Source organism: Chiloscyllium plagiosum, unplaced genomic scaffold (genome assembly GCF_037043375.1).
Source record: "Chiloscyllium plagiosum isolate Xiang-an unplaced genomic scaffold, Cpla_swu_hap1 HiC_scaffold_13, whole genome shotgun sequence".
Lineage (NCBI taxonomy): Eukaryota > Metazoa > Chordata > Chondrichthyes > Orectolobiformes > Hemiscylliidae > Chiloscyllium > Chiloscyllium plagiosum.
In genome coordinates this window covers 49,210,093-49,227,017 of record NW_028270151.1, presented here as the reverse complement: position 1 = coordinate 49,227,017, position 16,925 = coordinate 49,210,093, and positions in this window count along the sequence as shown.

Here is a 16,925-nt window from a genome sequence, read left to right as displayed (position 1 = left end):
ATAAAGGAAAAAAAATCAGCAATCACAAGAAGTTCACAATGATGTCCTGCCTAATATATTAGTGGTGATATTTGGAGCAGAATATGCCTACAGGAATAGTTGCATCTATGTACATGAGATGGCTCAGTATCCAGATGAGCCTTAAAGAAAACCAATGGTTCTTTTTCTCGGGGAGATTTCAGGCAAAAGTTTTTTTGTTGTCAATTTGGGACTGCAGCTCCTCGTCTTCCTCCATTCAAATGAAACCAAGAATAATACTATTCGTGACAATTAGATAAACTTTACTCAAGTAAGAAAGGCAAAATATGTGAGATAACAAAACCCTTCACAAAAGTAATCAACATTGACATGCCAATATGACGAAATCCACACTCCTAAAATTATATATATGTATCTAACTATACACCTTCCATCACAATATTATGGGTAAGGAATGGGCTTGTATAACAATCTGGAAGCTTTTGGTAATTCAAATAGCTGAACAACAGATATTATGTTTTCAGTAACTTTTACAGAAGCATTAAAATGGAATTGCCCATCTGATGCTAATTCACAGGTATTTATAAGAGTCCGGTGTCTGTATCTGTTTGGCACCTTGGCCAACTCTGAAAGTAGCTGATGCAACGATAGTCAGTGGGAATGAACCAGGAAGTACTCAGCACCTATTAACCACAACCTATTGATTTCCCTGTTGAGTTGACAGCATTCAAACCGTCTCTTACTATCCATTTATCATCCCAAATCTTTCTAAGCCAGGCCTACATTTTCTGTCCTCATGGAAAAATGTAAATAATGAGTGGCCTGCTACCGTGAAATTTCTCCTGCAATGAAAACAGGGAGAACAACAGTTTTCTCCAATAATTTATAACCAACAATGCATTTTCAGCATTAAAATATTTTTAAGGATACACATTCTGAAATGCTCATAACAGGCCATTAAGGCACTGGCAGATAGTTGAGATATGTCAAGGGGAAGTTGAGCCAGACTAATCAGATCATAAAATCAAGGATTATGACTGATCATGTGGGCAACACTGAAACCCTGTCTTGTAGCTATGGTGCCAATGTCAGCTTTCTATGAAAGTCAAGATTGTGCATCAGCATTTTGAAAATCCCCTTTGTTTTGTAAATGGTATTTTAATTATTTGTCAAATATGATTTAAATGTCTGATTGTATGACTGTAGAAATATAAATTTTAAAAAAGAACCGTAAAAGTTTATAGTTTCATAGGGAGTACTTCCCACTGCCTGCTCTGTTTCATTACACATAATGCTTTGTCAGCTGACTTCCATTAATTTGAGGAGTGAGTAACCATTAAGCTTCTTTACAGGCATGCACACAAGATAAAAATCTGTAATCCAAGCTTCTTGGATATTTCTACCTCATAAAATATATAAATAATCAGTTAGCATAATGTATTAATGCAAAATACATGTGTCCTGCTCACAAAAATGATTCATCATTTCAATTATAAAACTCTCAAACTAATATAATTAAACAAGGTTATTTTCAAAAATTAAATTATATTTTTGCTGATGGTCCATAGTATGATGAAAAATAAATTATTTATAGTAACCTAAAGACCACATAAGTTGCTTGTGTTCTGCATAATTCAATAATGAAAGAAAATGATACTTAACAATAACAACAGCTTGAACTTACACAGTAGCAAATAAAATTTTCGGTTCTGACAAAAGGTCACTGGACTCAGGATGTTAACTCTGTTTCTTGCTATAGATGCTGCCAATCCTATAGAGTTTCTCCAGCGCATTCTGCTTTTCTTGTACTTATACAGTGCTTTTAACATTGTAAAATATTCCAAGTTGTTTCTCAAGAGCATTACCAAATAATTTTGATTTTAAAAATCCAGGTGAGGTGATATAAGGGCAGATGACCAAAAACTTTGTCAAAGAAGTAGATTTTCTGGAGCATCTTATATGATGAAAGAGAGGCAAGGTGACAGTAAGTTTAGAAAGCAAATTTAGGAACTGAGAGTGTTGATAGCTGAAAGCATGGCTGCCAACGGTGAAGCAAATAAAATTGTGCATGTTAAAGAGGTTGGACTAGGAAAAGTTCAAAGACTTTTTAGAGCTGTAGCACTGGAGGATGGGAAGGGATGAGGCCGTTGAGAAATTTGAAAGGATAGGATTTTAAAATTATAGCATTACTTAATCAGGGGTCAATGTAAGTCAGCAAACACAGGATGACAGGTGAAAGGTATGAGACATGAGAACCAAAATTTCGATGACTCCAAGTATGCAGAGAGTAGAGCATGGGACAGCAGCCAGGTACAATTAAGCATAATCAAGATAGCAAATGCATAGATTATTTTTAGTAACAGGTGAGCTAATTCAGGGGTGGAGTCTGGCACTATTACAGAGATGGAACTTGGCAGTTTTACTGTCAAGATGAAGACTTTGACATCTCCAATCAATTGATCTTTTTTAAGTCTCAGGAGTTATCTATTTTTAGCATTTAGAAATGGACAAAATTTAGGTGCAATTGAAGCAGTTAAGAGATCAGAGAAAAATTCAATCATACTTCATCGTTAACAGAACAGTATTCAGTTTTATAGTCCCAGTTGCATGAAGTAATTAGTGAACCAGAGCAACAAGCCATATCAAACCTCATTATCACATAAAGCCCTACAGTCAGAGGATCCCAGAGTCCTCATGATTATCACTCATGTAACATGTCTTTTGGGCTCAATTTATTTGTTGATCAGTATTCTTTTTATAGTCTGTAGCTAACACAAAATTATCAGAGCAACAAGGTCATGTTTCAATTTAATTAACAAGATTCTACATTCACATTACACTACTAAATTGTATATTCTGCATATAAAAATATGTATTGGATGCATATTGTTGAAATGGTAATGAGTATATTATTTTATTTTCTGTATTTTTATTGTGAACTGAAGTAGAAAAAATACTGAATTAAAATAAAGAGTTATGGAGGGAATTGCTGCATTTTAAAAACAAATTACTGAAAAGCGTTATGCGTGTTACTTACATTGCTGCTTCATTCAAATAGTGGAGGAAGCTGTTGTAGATGGTTCAACAAAGTGAGATTTGCCTGGCAACAAGTAGCTGATCGGTTTGTGCAAATGTAACCAGTTTTGGGTGCTAAAGGTCAACAGTCTGGCAACAACTGTCTGATTAATTTCTGGGTAGCTGAACAACTTATGGGTGTTAACAATATAATGAGATACCTTTCAGTCTCTGAAAGGGTTAGATTGAGTCTCCCTCCCCGCAGTGAAATATCTGAAACTGAATAAAACCAGTTATTTTCTCATTTATCTCTCCACCCTGGAGGCTCCCTGCCTCCATTCCTGATGAAGAGCTTTGCCCAAAACGTCAATTTTCCAGCTTCTTGGATGCTGCCTGACCTGCTGTGCTTTTCCAGTACCACTCTAATCTAGACTCTGGTTTCTAGCATTTGCAGTCCTCACTTTTGCTGTAAGGGGTTGCCCTTAACCAGGAATTAGGAGATTATTTTGCTAAAGTATCAATTATTCACTGCTTCCTGTGAAGAAGTGAGAAATGGGAGATAACCCAGAGAAAAGAGATTGAAGAACAATAAGCCTTAGCAAGCCAAAAGGAATAGCCCAGCAAACCCTGCAGACTGGTGCTATTGAACTGTAGCCCTCTGTTTACTTCCCCTTCACTGTAAAACCAACATCTTTTTGTTTCTCTGTATAGATATGAAGTGGGTTTCAAAGTGGGTTTGAGTTTAACCTATAATTTACGAGTTCACAGCTAGTTATTTGTGATTAGAATGTACTTATTTGTAATAAACAGTAGTTTTAGTTAAGTGCTGGAATCTGCTTTCTGCTAACTTGATTCCAACAGTTGGGAAAATTGGGGACTTTGCATGCTTTGATTAAATCATTAAATTTAATTCTCAGGAGTAACGGGACTTGAGAATCAATACATGTGGTTTATAATAAGAGCTTCGGGGCTCATCAGGATTACTTTGAAATAGAGACAATGAGGATTTAGTTGCAATATTAGTAGGTGATAAAAAGAAAGGAAACTGCAGGTTCTGTACTGCAAATAAGTAGCAGTTCTGGAAATGCAAAGAATTTCCTGCAGATAGCATAGTTGTCCCTGAAAGTTTAAAGTGAACTTTTGAAAACAAGATTACTTGAATTGGCAAGTATGTTAGTGATGGCTTTGTTTGTTAAAGCTAAAATGGTAGCTATAATTTAAGTACTGGCATAGAATTTGAGCTTAGTACAAATACAAGAGAGACCAAGTATTCTCAGTACTGTAGCATTAGAATCAAGTGATATTGGTTGAAGTGACTTCAGAATGAAGAAAATATGAAAAAAATGGAGAAAGTTCAGGAGAGGGAATTAAAAATACAGGAAGTGGAAATGAGAAAGCTAAAATTATCATTACAGAGGGAAAAGGATGCGAGGGATAGGGAATTTAAGCCTAAAATGCTGCAGTTGTAAAAAGAGACACCCAGTATTAATGCAGGCTCTGATGAGGGATATTTGAGTCATAATCTAAAGTCCACAAAGAAAATATTTAGGGTTGTATAAGCCTTACCAGAATTTGATGAAAAGGATGTGGAAGTAGTCTTTATGAAAATAGCAAACACAAATCAGTTGGTTAAAAGGAACCTGACCCATGCAAAGTAAGCTGATGGATAAAGCATAGGAAATATATGCTTCACTGTCAGAGGAGTTTCCAGGGACTTATGATGTTGTAAATAAAACTATATTGGCCACATCCCTGGGGCACATAAGCAAAGATATTGGAAATTAAGGAAAAGCCAGGGCAAACCATCACTGAATTTGAAAGATTTAAACTAGGTGATTTTGATAGATGGATATAAACATTAGAAGCTGAAACCAATGAAGTCCTCAGCGGAATTAAAAAGCTCACTACCTACTTTAATAAGAACCAATGCTGTAGGTTGGGTTAGCGTTGGGTTGCAACTACTGGGTAGGCTACAGAAATGGCTGACAATTATGCTCTGATCCATAAAACGAAACCTTTTTCTCCATCGCCCTAAAATTCAAATGCAATATAAAGCGGTACAGTGAAAAGAAGGCAATTCACCAGAGTAAAGAAAGGATAGCTGGGAATGCCCCAAGTTTCCTTAAGTTTAACAAGTACTAAGTTTGCAGATGATAGTTGAATGCTGAAGTGTTTACACTATAACAAAGTGGGACACAGTCGTTCAGAACGCTGGATGTCATGAGGGAAACCTCTGGGACTTATTGGAGATCATAAGAATGAGTGTGAAAAAGGGACTCAAAAGGAAAGTGCCCCAGATCAGGTCACAGCTGTTTAACTACATGTAAGCAATTATGGTAAACACTGTCAAGAGTGCAGAAGGACAAGGATGTATGTAGGATAGACAAGAGACATAAATGTTTTTGTCTAAAGGGAAGATACCACTGTTTCTTCAAATGAAGCAGCCAAATCTGTAACTGTACCAAGGGATATAGGAGCTACTCAAACTTTTTTGTTGGAGAAGGATTTAATTTTCACTCCTAGAGCTCAAATTGTTGGTAAATGGGATTGATGGAGAATACATCCTAGTTCAACAATACAAGGTCTGAATGGTGTGTGATTTATTGTTTGGAAGAGTGGTAGTCAGGATAATTAAGAAATTACCTGTGGATAGAGCTGATTTACTCCAGCGGGAAGCAAGTTGTAGCCTCACAGAAAGTCTGAGTGAGGGTAATTACACAATAGCTGCAGGAACAGGTTCTGGGTATTTGGTAAAGCAGAGCAATAGTAAAATAAAACTCAATACCAGAAATCACAGTAATAACACACACAGATCTTAGGGTAGCTGAAACTTGATTTAAGAATGAGGATAATTCAAAAGAAATATTTGACATGTCTTCATTAATTAAAGCTCAGGAAGCAGATGCAAGGATAAATAAGTTGGCAGAGACAGCTCACAGAAAGGCTGAGGCTGAAGGAGTTTCCGAGTGCTATTACATTAAAAACGGGGTTCTGATGGGGAAGTGGAAATACCTTCATAACCTACAGACATAGAATGGATGATCGTTCATGAAATAGTGATTCTGCCCAGATATCATTGGGCAATATTGTGAGTAGCCAATAAATTTTCTATGGCAGGACGTATAGGAAAACAAAAACCCAAACATTGATAAATAGGTATTTAACATGACCAAGACTTCATAAAGACATAGTGCAGTTCTGTAAAACATGTCATATGTTAGGTAGTAGGAAAACTATTGATATCTTTGATACCCATAGCAGTTTTCTGAACCATTTTTGACTGTGGCTTCTCTTCTGGCAAAGGCATAAGATGATGATGAAATTAAACTGAAAAGTCTATTCAGTTTTGTTACTAGATTGGAGAGGTGAAGTGAGGAATTTAAGGCACCTTCTTGATCGTAACCTAATGATGCTTGCTAGATACTGTTAGTTTGTGAACATTGGACAAAGACAACATCAGACATATGAATAATTCTTGTATAGTCAAATGATGTGACTTATATACATTGTCTAAATTCATACATGAAGTATAACCACTTGTGTAAAGTAACAGGAATCTAGTGGCAAGTGTTGAATTATGGCATATCATCAATCAGGGAGCAGAAAAAAACGAAAGAAAAATCAATTGATTTAGGTAAAATTAGTTGTCTCAAATCATTGCAGTGAAATAATGGTAGTATTAATATCATCATTAAAGCCAGTGTTAGTAATGCAAATAGATTGCTTAAATAATATTAACTATAATATACTTCGGAGAGTGAGTACAGGAATATCTGAGCCATATAATTACATTAGAATCTGCATTGCATATAATATACAGACTATTAATTTATCATTCCATTGACTGATTTAATAACTAGGACTTCTGTTTTAAAGAGCTTATCTTTAAAAGATCCAAGATTGTTTTAAAATGCCTGTAGAAATCACCTGACCAAAAAGATGGACTAAGTTTCTGAAACTTTTGACATGGATGACTAAGAATGATTCTTTCAGAGTTAGCTGCATCAGGATATTTGCATGAACATGACATGTAAGCTCAGCATATTCTGCAATAAATATCTTCTTATGAGAAGATCTGGGCCTATATATTCCGTCAGAAATCCCAGGGAAATGGAGAGCCCATTAAACATGATACGGCAGCATTATGGCAATTCATTGCTGTATGTAAATTTAATACAGTAACCTAATTCATATCCAATTTATTGAAAATACTTCAATTTCATGAATCAGGGAACATCTCCTCACGCAGAATGATGTGAGGAGAATGAATGAGACAACTGTCCCTATCCAAATCTAATCTGCCATGATAGACTCAAAGGAGGTTGGACAACAGTGCACCAGTTCAGACTGGATTGCAGCTTACCCAAGAGATTTGGACAAGGAAATCTCAACAGTCTCAAAATGTGATAATCAGATCGACTTCAAAACAATGGCCAATAGCAGAAAGACTCATCGAGTCACCATGTTATTTCCAGACTGAAGGAAAAAGTGGACCTCACGCTTAAAGTAAAACAATATTGCAAATATGAGCAAGTCACTGAATAAGACTTGAACATTTTAAAGCATAGAAGATTTCCTGAGTGAGGCATAGCATGATTATACCATCATGAAAACTAAATCATCAAATCTTCTTACATAGTGTGGCAAAACAAATGATATTCACAAACCAAAGGACTGGAAATAAATGTATTGATTGAAGGGACAAATGCTATGAAAGTAATTCTTGCAGAAAAGGATTTGCCCACAGAAACATGTTCAAGAACCACAAAAGGACACACTCAGAAGAGACATTATTCTAATATGAGTGTATAAGGCTGAGTTTTGGATTCCTATCTCCCTGCAGAGACATCTGAAGATACGCAGCAGTGAATAAACCATCAAGAGCTATACATAGCTTTGTGACCCCTTCTGTGGTTAAAAGCAAAAGAGAAGAAGGTTTGTCGATATCCAGGTCATAGATTTGCCAGCTATGGAATATTGCCTGTGCACATTTGAAGCTATGCAGGTTAATAACTGTATTGGTGTGCCTACTGTGACAAAGCTTTCAAGAGATAACAAGAACAATAAATTAAAGTACATATTAGAATACATGTATTGGAGAAACCATACCAGGGCTCAGAACAGGGATTATGTGAACACATGAGTTCAGGGAAAGCCAAATCAACTCAGTAGAAAAGTTTAGTTTGTGCAACTGCCAGACCAGGAGGGTTTCATTAGAAATCTGCAGGTTATTAAAAAGCTGAGAAAGTCTAAGCTTCCATTTTTGTGACTGAACAGACTTTATAGTTCATAGGAAGGAACTAAGGAGAATCAGCTACATCGAACTTCATACAGAGAGATCTTTTCTCATTCATACATGGAATTTGGGCATCTCTGGCTAGGTCAGAATTTAATTGCCCAAAAGGGCAGTTAAGAGTTAAACACATTACTTTACATCTGTAGTGACATATAGCCAGACCAGGTAAGAATGGCAATTTCCTTCCCTAAAGGACATAAGTGAGCCAGATGGTTTTATTTCTCACAATTGACAAAGGATTCATGGATAGCATTGGACTCTCAATTCCAGATGTTTATTGATTTCAAATACCATCATCTGCCATGGCAGGATTTAAATCCAGTTCCCCAGGACATTAGTTGGGTCCCTGGGTTAACAGGCCAGCAATAATAAAGCACTAAGCCATCACCTCCCCACTGTCTGTATCGGAATCACTATAAGGTGGTGGTATTGAAGAAAAGATTGCAACTTTGTTTTTTTCTGTGCATTTCAAGTTTTTTTTCTAACTGTGCATCTCTATATCACTTGATTCTTTTTGTATTTGTGTCTTATATATTTAACATCTGGTAAAGAAACTGCAACCTAATGTGACTACTTTTCAGTGAATGTTCATTACATTAATTAAAATCAAAACAACATATAATCTATCAAAGCAGATTTCATTCTGGAATCTGAATCATCCAGCAGTACCATCAACTGCAATCATAACAGATGCAAACGCATGGAAATAAGATAGTTGGTGTTCAACGGTGAGATTTGAATTCACCATTTAAGACTTGATGGGAAAATTGCAGAAGCTTTCTCAACATCAGAATTCCAATTTTCTCATTCTTTCCATATTTTCTCAATTTTCACCCTACACTAGTGTTTTGATCAGTCTCTGGGTGAGAGTCTTCAATTTCCCATGATTTTGGGCAGAACTCCAAATCATTATAGAATTGTAATGGAAGATTAACAAAATTAACATTTACTGTGAAAGCTGAAAGAGAATGCTTTGCTAAATTTAATACTTGGCTGAACTTTGCAAACACTTTGCTGAATCTTGCAGACGAGGAGACAGCTTGTCTTTGCTGAACTTTGTAAACATTCAACTTGGCCTTACGAGCAGCCAAATTCAGCAAAAGTTAAGGAAAACATAAAGACAGTTATGTCCACGGCAAGGGAATGAGAAAATAAGAGCTCAAATATTTTCCAGCCTTTGTCCTTGAGCGTGAGATAAGAATAGTATAAAAGGAATATGTGAATTTTGTTCACGGCCCTTACACAAGGCAGTTTTGCCAAGTGTATTGGTCCTGCATGCAGAGGTCTTAAAAATAAAGCTTTTTCTTTGTTCTTGCCAGCAGTTGAGTCGAGTCGATTTAATTTCCACGATAGTAAACTTGGGGGCTCGTCCAGGGGCCCACGACTGGGTGAGATTCTGAGGATTCCCAGGAGGCGCAGGCACCAGCACCTTGAAGGACTTGCACTTCATCTTGAGCGCTAAATTGGCCCCTTTGTGTGAGAGGACTGGGAGTCTGTGGATCACCCCAGTGCCCGGGTTCATTTCGAATAGGGTCAGGGTAAGACTCATGGCTTAAGTAGTCCTACGTAGAGACTCATTCTAAGAGAGTAAATAAGGCAGGAAAAGGGTCCAGTGAACTCTCACGTGGTATTCGAGTAAAACCCAAGGGAAGGGATTGCCTTCTCTAGCGTGTTTAAGAGACAGCAAGTTTAAGGGTGGTTTTAGACTTGGACCCACCACTGGTCTAAATGGGCTCGCCTAAGTCGTACCGGGTACACGGTTTCTTGGTTTACGAAAACAAAGGCATTGAAGCAGATGCTCCCAATGTGAGAGGGATCCTCCGGAGGTGAAAGCAAGTCAAAGGGAAAAGATAACAGTACCGCGCGCGCGAGAGAGAGAGGGCTGAACAGTTTTCCAGTAACGCTGAAAATGGGCAAGAGCAAACAAAAAGAGGGTCCACAGAGGACTTGGAATGGCCAACCAAAAATACAATACATGCTAAATAATTACGGCCTAGAGTCTGTAAAGCAGTTAGAATTGTGGGTCAAAGAAGGAAGTTTTAGTAAAAGTCAGTCGGAAATATTGAGGTCGAAGTTGGAGGAGAGAGAGAGAGAGAGAAAGAGAGATGGTAGAGAAAAATAGAACCTGTGAATTAGAGTGCTCATAACATGTGGAAGGCTGAGGCTGATATCAAGGAAAGGAAATCTCAAGTAAAAGATAGATCAATTATGCATACAAACACTAGCGCACATGCAGACACGCGCGGAAAACAACCTAACGAAGCTGTACAGTGTCTTAAGTCTGTTCCAGATCCTGACCTTGATGACTGCCCTCCGAGACCTACAGCACCCACCATGAGATCCACCTGGCGAAGGTTCCAAGTCAGCGGCCACCGCCTCAGGGTCTGCTGAATCACCGATAGCAAGTTGTACCCACAATCAACTGAAGCAAGAAGCCCAAAATGATGATGGTCACTTCAAGATGGAAAGGCATCCAGAGCCTGCTTGTGATCTCCCCACGGCAGATGATGAGTCAGACAGTGAGAGTATTGGTGTACGATCATCTAACCAGGTGTTCTGCAAGCCCCAATGGTTGAAGTTGCAGGTCTAGAAGGGCGCCCAGTGCTAGTCCACTGACCATGGACCATGAAGGATTTGGAAAGTGCCAATGGGCAGTTGCCTGACCCACGCGAGGTTGGAGATAATAAGTTCGCCGAAGAAGTGACAAACTTCTGTACCAAGTTCCGTCCCACGTCACATGAGATGAGACGTCTCCTGGGACGAAGACTGGGTGCCGATGCCACCAAAATCAAGTATAAATGGCCAGCCATAAATGTCCATGCCAGATCAACTGACCCGCAAGCAGAAGAGAACGGAGACTTTAATGCTTTTGTTGCAGCGCTGGCAACCGCCTGTAGGGAGGCACTCCCAGTGCAAATGGACATGACCAAAATCGCAATGTGTAAACAACAAGAAGGTGAGACAGTGTCCCAGTACCTTACGCACCTCACTGAAGTCCATAACGCCCATAGTGGACTGAGACCACCCGAGGACAAAACGGCAGCAGAAATCACGGCGTATGAAGCACGCCTAAGGAACAGCTTCATCAATGGAATGAAGGATAAACTAGCGAAAAAGGTAAAAGACACATGTATTACCTGGGACACGGAAAAGCTGAATTTGATAGAACAACACGTGATACATGCTGAAAAACTGCTGGCCCAAGAGAAGGATAAGTATGGAAAGTAAAGATGGAACAGCAATCACATAAAGCTCAGCTTACTATGATGCAAATGGCCACCCAGCCGTTGGAGGGAGGTGCTGCAAGAAGAGAGAGAGGCAGAGGGGGAGGTCGCGGAGGAGGAAGAGGAAGAGGCACTGGCAGAGGTAGATCTGGCAGGTGCTTTGTTTGTGGAGCAATGGACCACTGGGCAAGACAGTGCCCACACAGACAGCCCCAATCAGTCCTGAAGGCTGGACAGCAGGGTGACTGACAGAGGAAGGCTGAGGTGGAGGTGGCAGCCCACAAGGAACAGGTAAGCCTCTTTCCCTTATGCTTGGCAATGAAGAATCGCTTATGCTAATCTCTTCTACTAACCTTACAGGCACTGAAACAAGTCCCACCCCCATATTGAGCACTGAGATTGCGAAGTGTGGATTATATGTTCAATATAACAATGATGCGTATAAGTTGATGCCTACCTCGATGTTATATGTGGAAGGTACACCAGTTACCTTTTTGGTAGATACAGGGGCAACATATTCAGTCCTTAAATTAAGCCAGTTTAGACAATCGATATAAATAAAGATGAATGGAAGGTCCCTGAACACAATGGGTGCATCAGGAGTCGTGGTACGAGAGAGATTTTCCGCATCCCTATTGTGCAAAACTAGTAATGGGGAAACATTCCAATTCTCATTCTTGTTATCGGAATTCTGTCCTTTAAATCTGATGGGTCGGTATCTCATAGGGAGACTGGGGTTGGATTTGCTCAGTACTCCGACGGGCTTGCAGGTAATTCAAAGGGAAGATTTACCAGTGCAGGCTGTAAAATATGACCCACGACCCCTGATATATGTCTATGAGTGGCGATTAAGCCAGAGAGTGATAAGTTCAGTGAGTGATTCACTCACCCTGGAAGCAAGCAACCATGTTAATCCTATTAACACCGATTTTCTTGCTGGCAAAATGCTGCACTGCACAGCGCACATACACCACGATGGCCCTGACAAATCATATGAGAAGGATTGGTTCAGGAGATTGGTTAAACCAGATCAGTTATTATTGTGCAAATTTTATTGGAATGATCACAGATGTGCAGTCAGTGTGAACTTATCTAAAGTATCTGTAACGGCAAGCAGACCCTGTCCTTTTGATGTGGAAAGCTCTTTTCCTCACGTGTCACTGGCGAAGGCGTCCAGGGACAGGTGGCAGGATTTGGGACCATGGGTGCTAAAGGCACAAAGAAAGAAAGGTTGGGTCTTCAGGGACGATGTGGGTATCTGGTTCAATGCAGATATGCGGACATATAGGAAGAAACTAAATTGGCTAACTCAAGCAGATAGGGCAGTCCAGGTAAACCCTGCTAGCCCTGAAGAGCCTAGGAGGGTAGCCTGACGTTTTCCTAAGATAGAAGTCTCGGACCCAAGATTAAAAACGGTCCCTACTGAGCTGTGGGCAAAAGGCAAACATGATGTGGGGCTCATATGAGGCTGTGAACCCAAAAGAATAACCCCAAAGTCTGAGTATCGTCCTTGCAGAGCACAATATCCGTTAAACCCGAGGCCATAGAAGGAATTACTCCAATCTTTGAATCCCTCCTAAAGGCTGAAGTGATAATCCCTGTGAAAACTCACCGGTGAGAACCCCCATTTTTCTGGGCAAAAAGGCAAACATTCCCTGTGAACCGGAGGAATGGAGGTTTGTTCAAGATCTGCAGGCAGTCAATAGCGCTGTTGTCCCACGCGCCCCAAATGTTTCCAACCCCTATACTATATTGGCTCAAATTCCAACGGGCAGTAAATGCCTTCTTTAGTGTACTGGTACACCCAGATAGTCAATTCTGATTCGCTTTTTCATTCAAAGGGAAATCATATACCATCATGCGACTTTGTCAAGGTTACTGTGAGTCCCCCACCACATATAATGAGGCTCTAAGCAGGAGTCTGAAGACTCTTGTTTTAACCTCGGGGTTAACACTTCTGCAGTATGTAGACGATTGCTTAATAGCTGCACCGACAGAGGAACAATGTGAGAAGGATACCCTTGCGTTGCTCTACCATCTAGTTAGGGAAGGGCATAAAGCTAGTCTTGCAAAGCTACAATTTGTGCAACGACAGGTGAAGTTCTTAGATCACTTGATATCTGAATAAGGGAAGGCCATTGGTCAAGACAGAGTTCAAGCAATCCAGCAAATTCCAAAGACTCACACGAAGAAACAATTACTATCCTTTTTGGGCATGTGCTCCTGCTGTAGAATGTTTATTCCACATTACGCAACCCTTGAGGCGCCCCTAAGTGACATAGCCCATGGCAAAGGGTTGCAGAGCCAAAGTCCGTTGCAGTGGACCCCAGAAGCCGAGAATGCCTTTGTTGATTTAAAAAAGGCGCTCCAAACTACACCTACACTGGGGATTTCGAACCCAAACAAGCCTTTTCTACAAACAGTAGATGAGAAGAATGGCTGCATGACTTCTGTGCTGTTGCAGGATCATGGTGAAAAATTGAGGCCGGTAGCTTATTTTTTGGCTAAACTAGACCCCATAGCAGCAGGATTGCCTAAATGCCTGCGAGCCGTGGCCACAGCTGAAAAGGCTGTTGTAGCATCCAGGGACTTAGTCGGCTATGGTGAATTAACCCTACTGGTCCCACATGTAGTATCCTTACTGCTTTCTGAGCAAAAGACAGCACACGTCGGCAGCACGTTGGCTCAGATACAATACTATGTTATTGGAGATGCCTAACATTACAATAAAGTGATGTAATGTCCTTAATCCTGCTAGCCTTCTCCCCACAGAAGGAGACGGAGACCCACATGATTGTGTCGCTGTAACTAATGAAATTTGCAGCCCCGACCAGACTTGCAGGATTCACCACTTCAGAATCCAGATATGGAGGTTTTTGTGGATGGTCAGCATTCAGGAGTAAGGTGACAGGCCAGAATTGAGCTGGGTATGTTGTAGTAACTACCCACGAGGTAGTCAAAGCGGGATCACTCCCTTCTCATCTGTCAGCACAAGCAGCGGAGTTGATTGCCTTGACTGAGGCCTGTAAATTGGCTGAGGGAAAGACAGTGAATATTTACACCGATAGTGGATATGCATTTGGGGTTGTACATGACTATGGAACCCAGTGGAAACATAGTGGCTTCTTGACCTCCACCGCAAAGCCCATTACACACCGTGGCCTGATTTCTGACCTCCTGGAAGCTGTCCTATTGCCTAAATCAATCGCTGTGTGTAAATGTGAAGCCCACACGAAAAATAACAATTCTATTTTTCAAGGCAATGTGAAGGCAGACTCAGTGGCAAGGACTGCAGACCAGCAGCTGCCAAGTAATCAGTTTGACATGTATATGACAATAATTTGTACCCCAACAGCAGAGGTATGGGAGTTACAGTCGCAGGCCACACCGGATGAAAAGCGTGAGTCAACAAAAGCAGGGTGCAGTGTGAGGGAAGGAGAATGGTATGGCCCCAATGGTAAACCCTGTCCACCATGATCATTATTTCCATTCTATGCCAAACTGACACACGGTGTGTCAAAAGGGAGGATGTATGACAGTATTTCGGCACACTGGTACACTAAGGGATTTACTCATTACTCCCAGAAATATTGTGAACAATGTGTTATCTACGCCACTAATAATGTGGGGAATACAGATGAGTCAGGCAGCACACCCCCAACTCCAAAAACCCTTTGAACATTTACAAATGGATTTTATTGAACTAGAGAAGGAAAAAGGTATTGCCTGGTAATAGTTGATATGCGTTCCAAATGGGTGGAAGCGTTCCCCACCTCTAAACAGGATGCAAGTGCAGAAGCCAAGGCTTTGCTAACTGAGATAATTCTGAGATGGGGCATCCCTGAAAGGCTTAGTAGTGACAACGGGACACCATTTGTCAATAATGCCCTACAGCAGATCAGTGATTATTTAGGAATCAACATGAGACAACACTGTGCCTACCACCCAGCGAGCGGCGGGGTAGTGGAAAGAGAAAATGCTACCTTAAAAAATAAATTGACAAAATGTTGTGAGGAACTAGGGGTGACATGGACAAAGGCACTTCCAATTGTGCTAATGTATACGAGATCTAGGAGGAGAGGAAGAGCTAATCTTAGCCCGTTTGAGATTTTGTTCGGTAGGCCGCCCAACACAGGAATTGGCCCAAGACCTAAGGTAAGACAGATAACAGACTACTGTGAGGATGAGATGTTGTGTTACTGTATAAAACTCTCTACACTTTTGTCTCAAGTACAGAATCAAGTGAAAGCAGCACTCTCCAAACCAACAGAAGGGAAGCTGCATGATCTAGAACCTGTAGACTGGATAGTGGTGAAAGACTTCAGGAGGAAAAACTGGAAGGTGAAAAGGTGGCTGGGACCGTTTCAAGTGCTCCTGACAACACAGACAGCTGTTAAGATCACTGAAAGAGCCATGTGGATACATGCCAGCCATTGCAAGCGTGTAACTGGTCCTGAGGAGACATCGGACAACACCAGAACCAATTAAGTGCAAGTAGTTATTAGAAGCCTCATACAAATATGGGCTGCCCAAGCTCACACTGTTAGCAGGCGCCCTGGTAGGACTATTCATAAGAGTAGGGGCATTTGGGAAACAGACACAGATAGTAATCTTAACTGAGGGTGCTAAGGGGACCTTCACATGCGACCTTTGGCCATTTAGAAACTAGGACGACTATAAATGGGATAATAAATATTTATGCAGGGATCCTTGTGGCGCCGGTGACTGGCATTTAGTAGTAGCCACCACGGCCAAACGGACACCTGACATGGGAAATAGATATTCTATGATCAAGATAGGAGGTGCCAGAGCACGGGTGACAATATCCAAGACTCAGAAGAGTGATGAGAGAGTCTGGTGGTGTGGAATAGATAGACCCTTCTCCAACATCTATAGACAGGTGAATATAGTATCAGTCGCCCCCCCCCCCCCCCCCGAGATGCAGTGCAGAAGGTCCTACAGAAGATAGTAGCACCGGGGCACGGCAACCAACCAAACCAGATCATGGACCTAACCCCAAGCAGGGCAGAGGGCATTAATGTCACGCCCGAACCTGGAGGGAGTCGGGCGTGGCTAGAGAGCGAGGCTAACTCGGTAGTGGAATTGGCCCTTCAGGAGATAAATGGCATAAATGCGATGCCAGTAGGTTGGGAGGTGCGAAGGGCCATCGCTAGATGTGAAGGGAACAGAGCATGTGCTTTGGCCCTAATGCAACACCGCAGAATAGAAGTTAGCTACCCTTGTTGGATATGTTTGCACACAGCCCAACGGTGGACTGCCAAACCAATCACAGAGAGCCTGGCGAGAATTGCTAGCTGTCTGCTTCCACAGGTGGCAACTATCCCCTGACCCTGATAGGGGAGCAATTAGGGCAAATCTCGCGTCACCACCCGAACTCAAGGCTAACTGTA